The 15,766-nt window shown below is 46.2% G+C and overlaps 1 pseudogene; it reads left to right on the plus strand.

Annotated features, from left to right (window-relative positions):
• The first annotated feature begins 1,850 nt into the window (after window positions 1–1,850).
• The window catches only part of LOC142442363 (proliferating cell nuclear antigen pseudogene), a 38,821-nt pseudogene continuing 24,905 nt past the window's right edge, over window positions 1,851–15,766 (plus strand).

Below are 15,766 nucleotides of genomic sequence, written 5' to 3' on the forward strand. Positions count from 1 at the left end.
ATCTTTTGGAGAAACGTGGGTGGGTGGAGTTGGAAGAGACCTTAGAATGAAGCAGGAGGCCCTCCTTCTCTTATAAACAGCTACGTGTCTAGATGGTGTCGCTGTCATACTCATGTGTGAAGTTTTTTGTTTTGTTTTGTTTTCATGTGTGAAGTTTTATGGCGCATAGGAAAAAGCTTGAATTCAATGGCAGGACTCACAAGTTCAGCCAGGACAAGAGTACAAAGTAGAGAGAGAAAAAAAAATCAAAAACAGTTATTTCCTGATAAGATTCACGATTGATTTGTTGGCTTAAGATAAAGAGGTTTGGCATCAAAGAGAAGGAAGGAAAAACTCTGAACTCACTAGAAACCTGAGTCTAATAATAGAAATACATCACAATCATTATTTGTTTTCGTAAATGTAACAAAGGTGGGGGTGGAGTGAGGGTGAGGGGTGAGGAGGGGGTGAGGAGTGAGGAGGGGGCCAACAAATCATGCAGTAAAACCACTCCATTGTGTCACTGTGAACCATACTCATCCACTTACCGCAACCTACATGAATCCTTTGCATTCATGTGGCTATGTAGTCTACAATTTACAGGTAACCAACCTTAGGGCTGCCCATCCACTTCTTGGGGTGTGTGGGGGGGGACGACAATAACTTATTATTAGTCATATGCACTATGTACAGTGGTATCTAGCCCATCATTTACTGTTGTTATCATTCTCAAGTCAACTTCCAAAGATAAAGATCATATTTATATTGAACCTGATACTAAACGGTGATAATAATTTAAATATATTTATATATATATGTGGTAAATAATGACTGATGGCAAAGCTCACTTATGATAGCATCCTTAGAAAGGAAACCCTTAAGTAGGTTGGGGACTATCTGCAATCTTTTTTGTATACCTTTCAGGCTTGCCTCGTTTGTTAATTCATAAAACAATGAGTTTATTGATAATCTATTGTAAGCTGAATACTGGACTCAAAAAGTACTTCACATAGTAACTAAGTAGTTATAAAATCACGAGTCTGAACTATCACAGACTGTACAGGTAGGTGCCTCTATAAGTACAGAAAACATTGACAACATGTACCGTGGCTGAAAGGTTGCTCGTTCATTCATCAATCTTCACAACAACCCTTTAGGGCCCTGCTACTAACATCCCGGAGTAAAACTGAGGCTTAAAGAGTGTGCGGTGTTAATCGATCATCCATACATGGAGTAGTCTGCCACATGTCTGTCAGTTTGTCCCACTGTGGAGGCTTGGAGCTGCTGTGATTCTGGAAGCTTCGTCTCTGGTGTTCCAAATACCAGCAGGGTCACCCAAAGGAAGCAGGTTTCAAGGGAGCATCCAGGCTAACAACAGTCAGCTGAGAGGAACCAGCTTCCCACTTTGGCAGAAAGAGCCCCTGGAAACCTTATGCATAGCTCTGAGGCATCGTCAGAGACTGTGCTGGAGGGCACGCAACACGTGACTGCGGAGGAGCTGATTTCTTGGAATGGAGTGGATCATGGTGACTTGAGTCGGGTAAAACCTGTAGGAGAGAAGCTTCTGAGGCAGGGACAAAGTGCGGCTCAGGGACGAAAGCAAAGCTCCGGAAACTAAGAAACCTGTGGAAAGTTAAAAGCCCCCTGGTGACCTTGGACACACACACCCCCAATTCTGCTCTTGCTGGCCAGCCCTCCCCGCTGATCGCCCAGTGAATCCACTCCCTTTCCTTATAAAATGCTCCCGGTCGGAGGAGCAAGCGGGGCTCAGTCTGGATAAGAATCCACTGAGCCACGTGTCGATGCACTAAAGACCTTCCTTTTGCTCTAACCTGCGTGGCATTGGCAACTCCTCCAGAGCGTTGCGGGTGATGTTCCTGGTGCATCGACCAGGAATCTCGTCTTTTCTCTGGGCTCAGAGGCTGGCAGACCACAGAGCAGCTGCCGCTGCTGCCCTGCAAGCTGTGGACGCCAGGATGGGTGAGCCGGCCAGGGGGATTTCTAGCTGTGTGGAACCTCTCCTCAAGGGGCAGAGACCTGCCACAGACCCCAGTCCGGAGGGAACCCAGGCGTAAAGGATGGCTAATCCTGGTCCTGGTCTTTTGGACCGTGGTAAGGGCGTGGGTCCACAGACAGACCTGATCTATGACCAGCGGGAGCCTGATCAACTCCTGACCACCGACCCAGCGCTTACAGCGGGGGAAACCACGGTGGTCTTCAGTCAGTGCAGGGATAGCTTCAGGTTCCCAGGGTGAAACTCCAACCAGGACAACTGAGAACCTTCTGTGAACTCGACTGGCCGTCACTGGGATAGATTGGCCTTATAGATGGGCTATACACACGTGTGTGGCAGGTGGGGGACGGGAGCCAGGCTACACTCACCAGTTCCTGTTCATTCATTCCTGGTTCCTACCAGTTACCCATCTACTGCCCCCCATCCCTCCTGAACTGAGAGGACCAGTAAGCTGACTTCTTGTTTCTCTGGCCTGCAGCCATTGTGGACCTGAGTCAGACGAAGGAGCTAAGCCACCAACAACACAGCCTCCAGCTTGCCTTCGGTTCGGCTTGAGTCGTAGTCCTCCTATTCTGCATGAACCGGCGGAGGAAACTTTGTCTCCCCCTACTTCCCAATATACCCAAATCCTGCCACCACAACATGGCCTTGCCACCCCTCCAGCATCCCCTGAGGCTTCCTCAGATAAGACCACTGGCTGACATTACCACCCCACCCTACTGAGCACCCGCAGAATCCTGTTTGAGGCCCCCACCGCTCAGCACCTCCATTCCCTTGCTCCCTCCCGCCGTGTGAATGCCCCCTACGAGAAGTGGCACGGGGTCATGGAGATACCACAAGAGCCCATGTTCCTTTAAGTATGAGAGATGCGAAAACTTGCAAAGAAAAAATGGGCAGTTTTTCTGATGCCCCTGGTGATTTATGGAAACACTTCAGTGGATAGTGACTCTTTTTGGCATGACCTGGAAGGGCCTCACGGCCTTCCTATCTTGTTGTGCAGCACTGATGAAGACATTGCATTCTGGGAGCTGCCAGGCACAGAGCTGATCACATGCACCCCACAAATGCAAACCTCACAGCCAGCCCAGAACCGAACTCGCACTGGAGGGTCCTACAGGGGCAGAGGGGAAGGCAACGCCAGTTCACACGCCAACTTCCCTCCTAGAAGGAACGAAAGACATTCAGAGTAAACTGGTGAATTATTCCAAATGAGCTGAAGTAACCCAGGGCCAGGATGAGAGCCCGGCCTCATCCCAGAAACCTCCTAGCAGAGGCAATTCAGAGATTTACCATTATAGGTCCAGAGTCACCTGCGGAGAGAGTTTTTCTAAAGACCTGTGTGATGAATCAGTCCACTGCAGACATTGTCTGGAAACTGCGACGCCGAGCTGTGAGACCTGAGACAGACTCAGATGAACGCCCAACCGCGGCAACCTTTGTGGAGGAGGAAATGAAAGAACACCAAAAAGCTAAATTTATTAAACTATTGGAGCTGCTATTGTGGCCAATGCTAGCTCTAGGTCTCCACAGCAAGAGGGCCCTGCCTGTCCCACAGGACCTTGAGTCCAGGTATTGTGCTATGGCTGTGGGCAGCCAGGCCGTGTCCAGCATGAGTGTCCTAGAGGAGGTCCCCTGTGCTCTCCTCACCCGGGGGTGAGAGAGAAGCCTCCTGCCACCTGTTTCCAGTGTGGGACTCCAGGACCCTGAGCTCGTGAGTGCCCCAAGACAACAGATCCTGTAGACTGAGGGGGACACGGCTCTCGAACTCGTTCTGGCACCATGTTGACAGCAAACTCAAGGAGTCGTGGTACGTGTGGATGCTGAGGTAAGTCTTCGCTTTTTGCTGGTCATGAGAGCTGCACATTTGGTACTAGAATATTTTGGTGGTCTTTTAACTTCCTCCTACCTCCGTGTGGTTGGCATTAATTGGCGGCCAACTAAGAGGTGGCTCACACTTCCTCTACCCTGCACCTCTTTATTCTCACATCAGTCTTAATCATTCCTGAGTCCCCTGCTTCAGGTTTAAGAAGAGATTTCTTACTCAATGAAAAGCTCAGATGGGCTTCACATCTGTTCCTATAGCTTTGATAAGAATTAGAGCCTCTTCTTATCCTGTCTCAAAGATAACACCATTTGAGTAGACCCATTGTCCACCTGGGCATTAAGAGAGTGCACTGAGTGGTGGAAGTTCATAGAATTAACCCGAGTGCATCTGTCCCAAGTTGAGCCAATCCAAACTCCAGAAGGCATCAGTACTAAACAGAAAGTTACTTTCTCGTTGGAGTCTACCTAAATCTGGAGACCCCTTTAAAAATCAGCAACCTGAGCAGACAGGCTGAACAGATTTAACTCCTATAGTTGAAGTAGGCACCTGCCTCTCTCATCCACCCCCACCACCCCACCATTCCCCATCACCCACCCTTTACAAGCAGTCAGTTTAGCCTTGAGGTGTAGTGTTTTTAAGTGAGAGAGATAAAAAGGACTTCCCTGTGAGAATAACTTAGCCCTTTGCTGAAACTTGGTACAAAGTGATAGACATTTCACATTCAGAGATTGCTTAGTTTGTAATGGAAGAGAAAGGAATGTTGATGGACACAGGAAGTCCCAGAAGGTCAGCAGGAGTCGCAGATATTCGGAGAACGGTGTCTAGTTACATAAAACCAAACCTGAACGTATATGGGAAATTGTATGGAGAGAAGTTGAGGAGAAAGGCGAAGTTTGTTATGAGAGAAGGATTATAGAATTTATTCTCACTGCCATGTCTTGTCCTTTCTTGGAATTGACTATGAGGAATGAAGGCTGTTCCAGACTCCAGAACCTGGTGGCTACAATTCCCTGTTGTCCTCACGATGGCTGGAGTCTGGGCATAGGATGCCCCCAAGATTGGCAATCAACCACCCACCTGACTACATCAACCTTGCTTTATGGGCAGTATCCATTCAGGTTAAACAATACCTGGTCCCCAAAGCCATCCAGGATGGCTCCCTGCCAGTCCCCATGGGACACTCCTCTCCTTCCCGTGGGAAAGTCAGGGACTCAAGATTTCCAGCCAGTGAAAGACCTGCACACCCTCAACCAAGCTGGTCCCCAGCTTCTCTTCAGCCCATACCCATACTCACTGTTAAGCTTGCTGCCTGTGCTTACTGCTGCCTGGTTCAGTTGCCCGGACCCGAAAGATGCCAATAAAAAGGCCCACATCATTAGACAGAAGGTAAAATACCTCCATTTTTATATCACTCAAACAGTGAGAAGCCTAAGAACAGACAGGAAGAAGACCATACAAATTCTCCCTACACTGAAGACGCCAAAGCCAGCAAGAGTTTCTCAGAGCTGTGGGCTTCTGCAGGCTGGGGCTCCCAAACTTTCCTTTCACTAATGACCTCCTGTGTGGAGCTCGAAAGAGAGGAGAGCAGGAGCCACTACAGTGGGGAGACAAGGCCTCCAAAGCCCAAACCACCCCCCCAATACTCCCCTGCTTGCAGTCTATGGGCCGCAGAGCTCAGGCAAAATTGAATGCCTGAACTGCATGATGAAAAATAGTCATTCATAAAATTCGCCAAGAGGTGAATTTGATAGGGCCCCAAGCACTGCCCTTGGTTTTGCTAAAAATAAGGTGTGCTCTTCAGCAAAACACTAGGTACTCGCTTTTTGAGATTCTGCTTGCAATACCACCCTCTGACCTTTGTTCCCTACTGGGAACTGAGAGAGGGGAAGAGAGAGGGAAGAGAGGGGGGGTAGAGAGAGAGAGAGAGAGAGAAGAAGGTGGAGGGTTATTTCACAACTTCAGACATTGGAGAAAGTAGCAAACCAGGTGTCCAAGTGGGTGACTGAAAGACTGCCTCTCATTCTATTCTCGTAGGTACATTCCTTTAGTGCAGGAGAAGAAGTGTGGGTAAAAAATTAGAACTTAACCTTAAGTGGAGAACAAATGCTTTGAAAATGATTAAGGCAAAGAATGTACCAATGTGCTTTATACAATTGATGTATGTAATGGAATGTGATAAGAGTTGTATGAGTCCCTAATACAATGTTTTTAAAAAATACATTAGTAGAGGGACTGTCTTTTGAGAGGGGTGATTTAACTGTAAATAGAACATATTACAATTAGGAGAAAAATACCCTGGTGGCAGGGACAACTGTTATTTTAACTATTCCCACTGGAGTAAAAGCCGAAGGAATCCCTGCCTGGATCCCTCCCTGCCGACTCAAGAAAGTCATGCCATCTCCTGAGTGTGAACACCACATAGACCCAGCCCATCGGTGCCAGACCACCCTCCAGAAGTCCGCTCAACCACTAGAACGCCGTGCCCTGCTCCAGCCTCACCCTGCAAGCTGGCTGGTCAAAGCAGGGCAGAAGCCTGAGGCTCCGCCTTCTAGCAAGCCTAATGGCCCTCTTGGTTACAATAGAAGGGGGAGGTGGTGACTGTGACATGTGCATCCAGGCCACCCGGGTAAGTGGCGTCACCACCAGAACTTTGTTCTTTAGATAATATCACTGTGAAAGCACTCAGTTGGGAAAATGTGTTAATAACGCCACTCGGTTTTCCACGTGGGCCACCTGAAGGGAGCGCCCCTTTGTTATGACCCACCTGAACTCTCTTTTCTTTTGAAATCACGGTTGGAGAAGCCACTTTATTTTCTAACATACTTGGATCCACTGTAGCCCAAACTAAGGTTAAAGGGAGCCCCGATCCAGCAGCCTTGAGCTCTGATGCCTGTCCCACCATCAGTCATTCCAAAGGCCTGCTTTGTGGTTCAACAGGTTGGGAAAGAGGTTACATAAGCAAAGTCAGTCCCTTTGTGAAATAAGTTCTGGTCCTTATTTCCGGGGTCAGTTGTGCGGATTGGAGCTGTGTCCAATGCGTTACATGGAAAAGAGACTCAGTAACACTCAGGTGCTCCTCAGGAAAAGGGTGGCCACACAAAAGCGTCACATTTACCAGTGGAACCCCTTAGAGTTCATTATCACCCACCCACTTCCTGAATTTCCACAACCCCTTGAGAACCTTTTTCTTGGACTTGCGGGAAACGTTGCCAGGTCCCTAAGTGTAGCATCATGTCTTGGTGTGGGGGAGTTTAACAGGAGCCCCGTGGCCCTGGGTAGCCCCGGATATAGACCCAGATGGTTGGGAGGGGGAAAAGGAAAGTCTCAACTCTTGAGACTCTCTGCACAAACCTGCACTGAATTGGCCCCTTGGATAGTCGAATCCATTTCACAGGCCACCACTGTGGGCACCATGGGGGCCAGACTTTACCATCCCAGTGGGTCACTCCAGATGTTTAAGACAAACGGTGTAGAATGAGACCCGAAGAACCAGTGACTGGTGGGGAGATGTCGCATGTGACAGACATCTTCTTCAGGCCTTCCCCACCTTAAGGAGTAGTTGGAATAACATAGGAAGACTAGCTTGACACTGCAGGTTTGTACTGGATCTGTGGAAATAGAACCGGTTCCCAACTCCCTGACCAATGGACCGGGAGTTGCTTCCTGGAAACCATGTGGCCCGCCTTCTCCCTGTTGCTTTCCAGGCAGGGTGCAGCTCATTCTGTGGCTGCACTGGTATAGGCCCCCTAAGCCAGAGCCTCTGGCACATGGCCAAGGAAGAAGGTGGGGCTCTCTGTACAGCTGAAGAGCCCTAAAGGGGCTTCAAAGGGAGGGATGAGGCAGGAACCAGTGCTACTCCAGAGGAGACAAAGCACAACTCCCAAGACAAAGAAATCTGTGGAATATGAAGAGCCTTCCACCTACTCACCCCCATTCCTCTACTGTACCCGGTTTGCTATCTGCTGTCTGCTGGGTAGCTGCCCCACACCCCCGCCACACACACACTGCCACTCCGCTCCCCTCTCACCAGCCCCCTCTCCCCCCCCAGGCCTTTCCTTATAAAATGCTCCCAGACAGGAAGAGCAGGGCAGGGCTCAGTCTCAAGTCATGTTATCAGCACAATAAGATCTTTCCCTTTGTTATAAGCCATTTGGTGTTGGCAACTCCTTCAGAGTGATTCCGGTAACACCTCAGGATCTTCATTTGATGATGAGGCATCACTTAAGGGATGGAAAACAGCTGCAAAAATCTGCTTATAAGAACTTGCAATGTGCAAAGCATGCATCTTGGAAAATTGGAAATGGTAAAAGAAAAATTAAATAGAATGCGTAAAAATAGATATCCTAGGCTGAAATGGACCGATGTAGGCTATTTTGAATCAGAAAATCATATTATTTACTATACCTGGAATAATACAATCAAGAAGAATAGCATGGCATTTGTTGTCAAAAAAGACATTGCAAAATTAATCACAAAATACAGTGCTATCTACAATAGGATTATATCTGTCTGTCTTCAATGAAATCCAGTCGACACAACTATTATTCAAATCTATATATCAACTGCCTCAACTGCAACAGTCAGTGATGAAGATATTTAATAATTCTACCAACTTCAGTTGAAAATTGATCAAACATGCAATCAAGATGCATTGATAATTTCTGGTGATTGAAATGCAAAAGTTGGAAACAAAAAGGAAGGAAAAGTAGTTGGAAAATATGAACTTGGTGAAATATGAAGTTGGACCCCAAACTATTAGGGTCATCAATGAGGGAATTGGTACCAACTTGAGAACTTTGGAACAGGGAGTACATAGGTTATCAGAACTAGGGAAGGACACAAACACAGAGGAGGCACAAATTGACAAATGGGATATACTGAAGATAAAACACCTGTGTACATGGAAAGAATTCACCAAGAGAGTCCACGGACTGGGAAAACATCGTTAGCAATGACACGTCAGACAAAGACTTTATGACTAAAATCTGCAATGCTCTGCTAGATTCCAAAAAGAAAAAAAACTAATTGCCCACTGAGGAGGTGGGCAAAGGACCTGAACAGAAATTTCATGGGGGCAGAAATCCAAATGGCCAACAAACATATGAGAAAATGTTCCCGATCTTTAGCCATAAGAGAGAGAAATGCAAATTAAACTACTACCTGACACCCTCAAAGGTAGCCCAATTCAAAAAATCAGAAAGCAACAAGTGTTGGAGGGGCTGTGGGGAGACAGGAACTCTCATCCACTGCTGGTGGACTTGTAAATATGTACAAACATTCCTGGGGTGAGGATCAGATAATATGGCAGGGACCAGACCAAATACAGGAATACATATGGTAGACAACTAAAAAGGAGGTGGGGAAAGGAAAAAAATAATAATAAAGAAATGGATAGCAGGGGCACAGGGCACTAACCCCCCCAAGGGGAGGGTATCTTATATCTCCACAGGGAAAGAGGAACCAGACTTCAACCCAGTGCTCCAAAATGTGAATGCAACATGCCGCCATGGAGTAGGGAACCAGTAGAGAGCTCTGGGGGGCCGGCCTCAATCCCAACTACTACGTGGACACCTGCCCCTCCCCCTAGAAGAATTTATTTCAAAGGACGGCATTGAATTAATCTGCAGCTCCGGGAGAGGGACATCTCTGATCAGAGTACACTGGCGCAGGTGAAGGGAAAGGAGGAGAGAGTGGAGCACATCCTGGCCCTGGGGCGATGTTCCCAATTAGAGCAGCCAGTCCACAGAGAGGACCACATGGCCGGCCCCACTATGAGACATGACGCCCTCACATGGCCCCACTATGAAACATGACACCTTCACATGGCTCCACTATGAGACATGACGCCCCTCACTATGAGACATGATGCCCTACAGGGGACAACATGGGAGACACAGTGTGGGAATTGCACCCGATCTGATCCCACCACACCGAGGCAAAACACTAAGGTGGTGCAACAGAACAGCAAGGGAACAGAGCGGCAAGGTCCCCAGGGAATGTTAAAGGTGGATTTTGAGGCCAGGGCATGGTGCCCCAACAGACTGGACTGGAAACACTACTTAAAGACAACAAATAGTCCTTTAACTAACTACAAGCTTTTCTTTCTTGTTGGGTTTTGTTTTGTTGTCATTGGTTTGTTGTTGTTGCTTTGTTGTATATTTTTGCTTGGTTTTGCTTTGTCTTGCTTTTGTGCATGTTATTATCTCTGCAGGTCTGTCTAAATAAAATAGGCTGGATGAACAATCTGGAGGAGAAAACAACGGGACCGACAGTTCCAGGGGGACATGGGAGAAGAGGAGGTGGTGGGAAAGGTAGTGGTGTTAACAAACCCAGGGAAAAGGGAACAACAAGTGTTCCAAATCGTAGTGAGGAGGGTGTGGGAGACCTGGTAGGGCATGATCAAGGGTAATGTAACCAAGAAGAATTGCTAAAACCCAGGTGGGGACTAAGCATGATAGTGGGACAGGAGGAAAGTCAAAGAAAATAGAGGAAAGAACTGGGAGGCAAAGGGCATATATAGAGATCTAGATAAAGGCATGTACATATTTATATATGAGGATGGGGAAATAGATCTATGTGCACATATTTATAGGTTTAATATTAAGGTCACAGAAGGACATTGGGCCTCCACTCAAGTACTTGCTCAATGCAAGAATACTTTCTTCTATTAAACTGGCATTCCATGATGCTCACCTTCCCAACACAACCACTGAAGACAAAGTGGGTGAATAAGCAAATGTGGTGAAGAAAGCTGATGGTGCCCGGCTATCAAAAGAGATAGCGTCTGGGGTCTTAAAGGATTGAAGGTAAACAAGCGGCTATGTAGCTCAAAAGCAACAATGTGCACATGGAAGAAACACACCAGCCTGTGCGCTCATGAAGTGTCGAAGGGATCAGGTATCCAGTCATCATCACAACAAAATATCTTATCATAGTGAATGAAAGGGGGAGTGCAGAGTGGAGACCCAAAACCCATTTTTAGGCCACTGGACATCCCCTTACAGAAGGGTCTCGGGGAGGAGATGAGTCAGTCAGGGTGCAATGTACCAATGAGGAAACATACAACATTCCTCTAGTTCCTAAATGCTTCCTCCCTCACCCCGCCTCCCACTATCATGATCTCAATTCTACCCTGCAAGTCTGACTAGACCAGAGGATGTACACTGGTACTGCTAGGAACTGGAAACACAGGAAATCTAGGGCAGATGATCCCTTTAGGACAAGGGGTGTGAGTGGCGATACTGGGAGGGTAGAGGGAGGGTGGGTCGGAAAGGGGGAACTGATCACAGGACCTCCATGTGATCTCCTCCCTGGGGGCTGGACAACAGAAAAGTGGGTGAAGGGAGATGTCTAACAGGGAAAGATATGACAAAATAATAATTTATAAATTATCAAGGGTTCATGAGGGAGCGGGGAGGGGGGAGGGGGGAGCAGGAAGGGGGCGGAAAAATGAAGACCTGATGCCAGGGACCTAAGTTGGGTGCAAATGTTTTGAGAATGATAAAGGCAATAAATGTACAGACATGCTTTACACAACTGATGTATGTATGGCTTGTGATAAGAGTTGTATGAGGCCCTAATAAAACAATTTTAAAAAAAGAAATACGAAGTTGGAGATTGCATGAGAAAATTTTGCAAAATCAACAACTTGTTCATAGCAAATACCTTTTTTCAACAACACAAAAGACAACTTTACACATGAACTTCTCCAGATAGAATACAAAAAAATCAAATTGACTACATCTGTGGGGAAAAGATGATGGAGAAACTCAATATCAGTAGCTAAATGTTGGTCAGCGACTGACTGTGGAACAGACCGTCAATTACTCATATGTAAATTCAGGACAAACCTGAAGAAAATTAAAATTAATTCAATATATGACAAAAATAGAATTTTGAGTATATCCCACTGGATGCTGAGAACACCTTAAGAACAGATCTGATGTTTTGCACACTAGCCACAGAAGACCTGATGAACTGTGGGGAGACATCAAGGACATCGTTCACATAGAAAGCAAATGGCCCTTAAAAAGACGTAAAAGATAAAAGTGATGTCAGAAGAGATCCTGAAACTTGATCTTAATTGTAGAGTAGCAAAAGTAAATGGAAGAAATGATCAAATCAAAAAACTGAAAAGGAATCTTCAAAGGACAGCTTGAGAAGACAAAGCCAAACGTTACAACGAAATGAAGACTTAGAATTGGAAAATCAAAATGGAAGAGCATGCTCAGCATTCCTTAAACTGAAAGAAATCAAGAAAAAAAATTCAAGCCCCAAGTTACAATATTGAAAGGGTATGTGGGCAAAATATTGAATGACTCAAGAGATATCAAAAGAAGATAGAAAGAATACATAGTCACTGTACCAAAAATAACTAATTGACATTCCATCATTTCAGAGGGTAGCATGTGAGCAAGTACAATGGTACTGAAGGAAGAAGTTAACGCTGCACTGAAATCATTAGTCAAAAACAAGGCTCCCAGAATTGACTGAATAGCAATGAAATGTTGTGCCAGCTGGTGAAGCACCAGAAGCACATATCCATCTATGCCAAGAAATTTGGAAGACATCAACTTGGCCAACTAACTAGAAGAGGTTCATATTTGTACGCCTTCTAAAGAAAGGTGACCCAACAGAATGTTCAATCTGCACCACAATATCACTGATATCACATGCAAGGAAAGTTTTTTAACAATTTATTAGGGGCTCATACAACTCTTATCACAGTTCATACATATACATACATCAATTGTATAAAGCACATCTGTACAGTCTTTGCCCTAATCATTTTTCCTCCTCTTTTCTTTTTTTACATTTTATTAGGGACTCATACAACTCTATCACAATCCATACATATACATACATCAATTGTATAAAGCACATCCATACATTCCCTGCCCCAATCATTCTCAAAGCATTTGCTCTCCACTTAAGCCCTTTGCATCAGGTCCTCTTGTTTTTTTCCCCCTCCTTCCCCTTTCCCCCCTCCCTCATGTGCCGCAAGGAAAGTTTTGCTGAAGCTCCCCCAACGATGGTTTCAGCAGCATCTGGCAGGGAGTTGCCAAAGGTTAAGGTGGATTGAGAAGAGGCCATGGAACCAAGATATAATTGCTGATGTCAGATGCATCTTGACTGAATGCAGAGAATACCTGAAAGATGTTTACTTGTGTTTTATTGACTGTGCCAAGGTATTTAACTCCGTGTATCCTAACAAACTATGGATAACCTTGAGGAGAATGGAAATGGCATAGCTCTTCCTTATCCTCATGAAGAACATGCACATGCATCAAGAACTAGTTGTGCACACACAACAAGGGAATACTGCATGGCTTAAAATCAGGAAAGGTGTACGGCAGGGTTATCATCTCTACCCATATTTATTCATTCTGTTTGTTGAGCAAATAAGAGTTTTCTTACATGAAGAAGAATGTGGTTTCAGGCCTGGAGGAAGACAACCTGAGATATGCAGATGACACAACCTTACTTGCTAAAAATGAGGAGGACTTGCACCACCTGCAAGGATTGTAGCCTTCAGAATGCATCACAACTCAAAATAAAGAGGACCCAAATCCTAAACACTGGCTCAACAGGTAACATCACAATAAGTGGGGAAAAAAGTTTGAAGTTGTCAAGGATTCTGTCCTGCTTAGATCTATAGGCAGTGCTCATTGAAGCAGTTATGAGAATAAAAGATGAGTCGCATTAGTTAAACTGCTACATTAGTTAAACAAGAACTCCTCAGAGGTTTTGACAAGCAAAGATGCGACCTTGAAGACTAATGTGTGTCTGACCCTAGCTACGGTATTTTTCATTGCATCAGATGCATGTGAGCGTTGGACATTGAATAAGGAAGACTGATAAAGAATCAATGCATTTGAATTGTGGGGCTGGAGAAGAATATTGAAAATACCATGGACAGCTGAGAGGACAAACTGATCTGTCTTGGAAGACATATGGCCAGAGTGCGCCTTCGAGGCGAGAATAGTAAGGCTTGTCTTACATAATTGGAACATGTTTTCAGGAGAGAACAGTCTGTGGAGAGGGACATCATGCTTGGTAAACGGCCGGGGAAACAGAAGACTCTCAAGGTGATGAATTGACACCTGGCTGCAATAATAAGCTCAAACATCGGAACAATTGCGAGGACGGTACAGGCCTCTGCAGTGCTTCCTTCTGCTGTCCATGAGGTTACCATGGGTCAGCACTGCTATGGACACATAACAACAACAACACTTGGCGTAATGGTTATGGGCTGAGCTGTGATCCACGAGGTAAGCTGTGTGAAACCATCAGCAGCTCCACAGGAGAGAGATAGAGCTTTCTACTCCCATAAAGAGTGACAATCTTGTCACAGGGGCAGTGCTGCCCTTCCCTAGAAGGTGGCATGAGTCAGCATTGACTCCATAGCAGTGAGTTACTTGATCTACATTTTACCCCCTGGGCTCTACTATCCATGGCAATTGCTATACAGAACACAAATTTCATGATTAAAGGGTTCATTTACAAAGTCAACGTGTTATAGTACCACTGAGAAATACTCAGGTCAGGGTGGAGTTGTTTATCAGGACATGTTACAAAGTTCTTTCAGGTCTGCTAATAAATGCCCAGAGGGACACCCCTCTCCAGTAAGCCTCAGCTTGAAGGTATTGAGCTTCACTTCCCTGGTCAGCAAACCCCACTTCCCCAACTAAGTGCCCACAGAGGTACCCTGCTCAACAAGCCAGCCTCGTACAGAAGAGCACTCCACTTTACTTGCTCAGTACCTTAGAAGTTCATTACTCTGTTCCATGCTCCGACTCCTGGCACTGCTTTTGCTTCTCTGGATCTGGATCCAGGAGATTCACTGCACAAGGATCTTGGATCCAGAGAGGCAGTTCGCTTTTGCTTCTTGTTTGTAATGAGATCCCTCCTCCTCCTCAGAGGACTCATTTTATTTTATTTTTTAAACATTGTATTAGGGGCTAGAGGACTCATTTTATACACAGCAGGTAGCACCCCAGGGAATCCTGTTCACAATTACTTATGGGCACACTCTATCAGCATCTTCCCCCACTTTCTTACCAGACTCATGCCGGAAAGGGTCATTTGGTGGAATTTAGAAACACATGAAATAATTCACTGCTCCTGCAAAGTTTCACTCATTAGTTCAAGAGCAAGTAGTGAGGCAGAGCCAGAATGTCACCCCACTCAGCCTCTAAAAGCACTACATGGTTGTGTGGCTGTGAAGCAGCAGGAACTCTCAGCCATTGCTCAAGTCCATGCAACGTGGATGGTCTTTTGGAAGACTATTTGTCAGTTTCTTCCAAAGCTCATTATATGATCCAGCAATTTTGTTCTACCCAGTTGCCCAAATAAGTGAAAAGCATATGGGTACATAAAACCAAAGCATGGATGTTTATACCAGTGCCTTAAAAAAAGAAACAACCCCCTGCCATCAGTTGATGCCAGCTCATAGTGACCCTGTAGGACAGGGTAGAATGGCCCTTGTGGGTTTCCCTTTGTGGGAGGAGAAAGCCCCTTCTTTCTTTCACAGAGTGGCCGGTCACTTTGAAGTGCAGACCTTGCAGTTTGCAGCCATCTGCAGAGAAATAGCAGCATGGCAGAGGGTTCCTCACGTTGTCGTGGGCTGGGATCAAATGATTAGGGGGGGCGGGGAGAGAGGGTGTTGTCGACTGTCTGGCTGCCATAAAACTATGCCAAGACCCCCCCGGACAGATAGACAGTGCTTTCAGAGGGAGTGGGGATACTGATGGGAAAGTCAAGTCAGGAGAGGGGAAAGGGAGCAGATATGTCTGGGAGATCACAAGTGCTGGAAGGAAAGAGGGAGCACCGACCTCTAGGTGGTGGGGAGAATGATTGAAAATGCATTTGGGGACTGTGGGAGGGCAGGTCCCTGGTGGTATGCACTGAATGGGCCATCCTGGCCCAGGTTTCTGGGCACATCCTGG

The sequence above is a fragment of the Tenrec ecaudatus genome, chromosome 3, assembly GCF_050624435.1.
Source record: "Tenrec ecaudatus isolate mTenEca1 chromosome 3, mTenEca1.hap1, whole genome shotgun sequence".
NCBI lineage: Eukaryota > Metazoa > Chordata > Mammalia > Afrosoricida > Tenrecidae > Tenrec > Tenrec ecaudatus.